The following is a 3,824-nucleotide window of genomic DNA, read 5'->3' on the forward strand; positions in this document are numbered from 1 at the left end:
TTGTGTTGCACGTTTTTGGGTTGCACACCACGCCGAACCCGGAAGTACCGGAACAGGTTAATTCCGGGTTTTGGTGCTCACGCATGCACAGAAGCACTGAATCACTCTTTGTGCATGCTCAGAAAAGCCGAATCCCGATGCTGCAGGTTGCAAATGCTGCGGATTGGGAACGGGCCTCCCGCATGGATCACGTTCGCGATCCGAGCATCCACTGTAATGGAATTCATTCTCGTATAGTCCCCATTATTCCTTCCTAGAGGATTCTGGGGGTGGCATTTTTGTGAGGACTATGGACAGAATATTTGATTCAGCTTCAAGGAACCACACTTCCAAATATTTCTAGAGGATATATTTTGAAAAATGGTGAAATACTACAAAACTGAACATACCCTGTTGGCTGGTTCTAGAAATACAGTAATGTTCCAGCATCACCAGATTCCTGTGAATAAAATATAGATGTGATTTACCAATTGCTGATCACTGTATCTGATCATGGACATCATTTCCCCAGAAGCATTGTGATGAAATTGAGGTAGGATATACTAGGGGGTTATTTGGGGAAATTAAATGGGGTTCTCAAAAAGGATTCAATTAAGTAAAATACCTCTTTCTTAAGCCTGAGAATGGGATGGAGTGCAAACTGCAGGTGGCAGAATTTCATACCGTTTCCAAAAAAGAGTTAATCCAATTTCCACATTGTGCTTTATGTTCCAGTATAAAATTGCACCATGTCTGGGAAAGCATGCAATCTCTAATTTCATCATTTCCCACCCCCTTATTGGACTAGTTCTTTCCACCTGGAACCCTCAGGCTCCCTTCTTGGCCTATAAAACCCTCCAAACTAGGCTCATCCTCCATCCTTCACCGGCTTGTTTGTTCTCAGCACTTTGATCTCTTCAGCACTATGACGACTTTCCTGAGTACTTGTCTCCTCTTGGTCATCCTTTGCCCAGGTGAGTAGGAGCCTGAGATCTTGAATTCTTTCTCCAAGAACATTCAGTCAAGGGGCTAGTCGTGTCCATATGCCACCTTTTGAAGCAGGAGAGGCAAAGTAGTTGGTGTGGAAGATAATAATCAGGCATCCAAACAACATGACCAGTCCAACACAGTTGATGCTACCTACGCCCTTGCAGCCATACAGAGCTCTGCAGGAAGGAGAGGAGGTCTAGCTAATCAGAGGACTGGATGAGGGAGAGCAGAGCAGGAGGGCTGGCAGGAGAACATAAAAGCAGCAGAGCCAATTGTCTAGAGAGGCAATGGGATTGGTCCTCCTTACTATTCCATTTACTCATGAGGAGGCCAGTGCAGAGGAGAGGAGTAACTTTAGCTCTGCAGTAGGCTGCTTGCTGCAGATAACTGGCTCTTGCTGGAGGCAACAGATCAATGGTACTTTGAGGAACTGAGAGACCTCTAACCGTAGACGCCAACCCTATGGGGCTGGGAACATCTCTGCCTCCCCAAGTATGTGATGATGGGGCTGAAAATTCCCCAAACCTGAGGGGCCCCATTGTGCCTCCTTGCAACCTCCTTGAATATGTTGTACTTGTGTTCTCAAGTGCATACAATGAGCACCCCCAATGTCAGGCAGAACTTGGTGCCTCCCTTTAACCACAAGTTGAAAGCACTGGTTGCAAGAGCAGGGAACCAGTGCAAGGGCCATCCCTGGTAGGGGATTAGCTTTTCTTGGGAAATCTCCCTAGGTGGAAGTAGCCAGTTAGCAGTGACCGGGGATGGAATATGGCCCCTGCTGTTGTGGGCCCTGGGCTGGAGGAGTGGTATAGAGAGGGGTGGAGGGGTTTTCATCATAACTCCCCATCCATTTTCCTGTGGATAGGCAACAGTTTTGATATTTTCCTGGTAGGTAGTGTGGTGTGGTGGTTAGTGTACTGAGCCCAGGAGCTGAGAGAGATCAGATTCTAAATTCCCCATTCAACCACAAAGCTGATATTGAGTCTTGTTTAGTGGTTGGGTCCTGAGGGTCCATTTAGAAAGTGTGCTTATATCTCCTTATGGAATGGGGCAAGGTGCAATTTTTACATTTGCAGAGCCTTTTTGAGCCTCAGGATTATTTTGGGGAGTGGGGTGCATTTAGCATGGCTCCAGGTAAAGGCAAGGCTAAGGTGGGCCCTAAGGGCAAAGGAAAAGCACAGAAGGAGCATGCATAGGCATCCCGTTCCCCTCCTGTTCTGTGGAGGAAGAGTCAGACTAGGGGACTATATTGATGTTCCTTGAGGCCCTGAGAAGGCAGAAGGCAGCCCTACTGTAGCTGTAACTTCAAGTGCTTGTCAGCTGGCAGAAGCAAGAAACACAAAATCCTAACCAAGGTGCTGTTAATTTAATTTCAACAGGTTTGGATGCCTTGGAAGTAAGTACCGGTTTTGCTTCTCAGGAAGTGCCAGAGGTGGAAGGCACGCAGGAGGTGGTCATGGCAAAAGGTGAGGCATTTTATTCTCAGCAGTGGAGTTGGCCAGGGTGGCATCCCCAATTGCCATGGATTTGTCAGGGTTGGAGTCCAGCTCAGTGGCCTTTCTCCCCTCCAGTGGGGGCTGCGGCTTCCAGTGGACTCCCCCTTTATACAGGGGGATCTGCCACTTTGTTGGATGCTTGTAATCAGGAAAGGGGCCCAGGATCTGTGGATGTGACCAATCTCCCTGATCTGCAGGGATAACTCTAATGCCCCCACCCTTCATCCAGTAGCACCCACCAGCCCAGAGGGGAAAGGAAGGGGAGAAGGCTGGTCTATATCATCAGTGCTGCCCCACCCTGATCCCTTGGATGTGATTAAGCGGACGCCATCCCATTTTCAGAGCCATCAGCCCCCACCAGGTTTCCATCTTCTCCCAGCTACAAAAGAAAGGATTTGGAAAGGGGAATATTGTGTTGTGTTCACTCACTTAAATAGGGAAATTCCCAAGAAAGGAAAGGACATTGTAGGTGAGATTGATGCAGGCAAACCAAAGCACAGGAAGGTGCCAATTGGTTACTGGGGTATTTAAATTTATGCCAGAATTAAAATATCAAATTATGGATTTATGGAGCATACTCAGAGTTCATGGGGGGGATTGAAGACCTATGATGAAGCTTTATGCAGCTGGGCAGCTACTAATTAGGCCTGGAGTGAGGGGGAAAGATACTAGCAAATGGGAAGAAGGCTTTGTGTCTTTCCATTTCTGTGTCTGGAGATGTTCCTGTATGAGGAATGGGGGGGGGAGGGGGGAGATGTGTGTTGGTGTGCATGCAGCCTCTAACCCACCACTACATGTGGATCCTGAGACCATTAACATTGCTTGTGTTTGGCTTGGAATATTCTGTTTCTCAAAGACTGAACAACTTATGTTTCCTCTCCTCTCCTCTCTGCAGTGAAAACACTGCAATGTGTAAAAAACAATCGACATGCTTGTATTATCGAAGGAGGAAGTTGCTTTGCTCAGCGTACTGAAACCTATTTAAGTGAGTATGAAGTCTTTCTGTCATATTAACTCTAAGTGTGTGTTTGCATCCTTTGGTCTCTGGGGTATCTAGTGTGACAACAGAATGCTGATCTCACCATCCTTGAGGAACTCAACTTTTTCAACAATTAAATATTAGAATTAAACCTATATTAAAAATCTGTTTAAAATGTACCAATAATTACAATAAAAACAACACAACCCCAACCCTTTCAGTAAAAGCAGTCATTCTCCAAAAACCTGCTGAGATCCACTTGTAAAATGACAACAAGGTGGGATCTAGTCTAGATTCTTGAGTGAGGTACAATAAAAGCAAAAAATAAAATAAAGAAGAAAACCACGTGTTGAAACCCATCCATCCCTCTCTATGTTGAA

General features: G+C 46.2%; 1 long non-coding RNA gene across 1 annotated transcript; it reads left to right on the forward strand.

The window, feature by feature from the left end:
* The first annotated feature begins 600 nt into the window (after positions 1-600).
* On the forward strand, positions 601-3,453 carry LOC309538108. Its single transcript, XR_014222115.1, has 3 exons — positions 601-953; positions 2,349-2,435; positions 3,361-3,453. It is a non-coding gene; the product is annotated as an uncharacterized lncRNA (long non-coding RNA).
* The last annotated feature ends 371 nt before the right edge of the window (positions 3,454-3,824 follow it).

The sequence above is a fragment of the Podarcis vaucheri genome, assembly GCF_965113315.1.
Source record: "Podarcis vaucheri genome assembly, chromosome: 7".
Lineage (NCBI taxonomy): Eukaryota > Metazoa > Chordata > Lepidosauria > Squamata > Lacertidae > Podarcis > Podarcis vaucheri.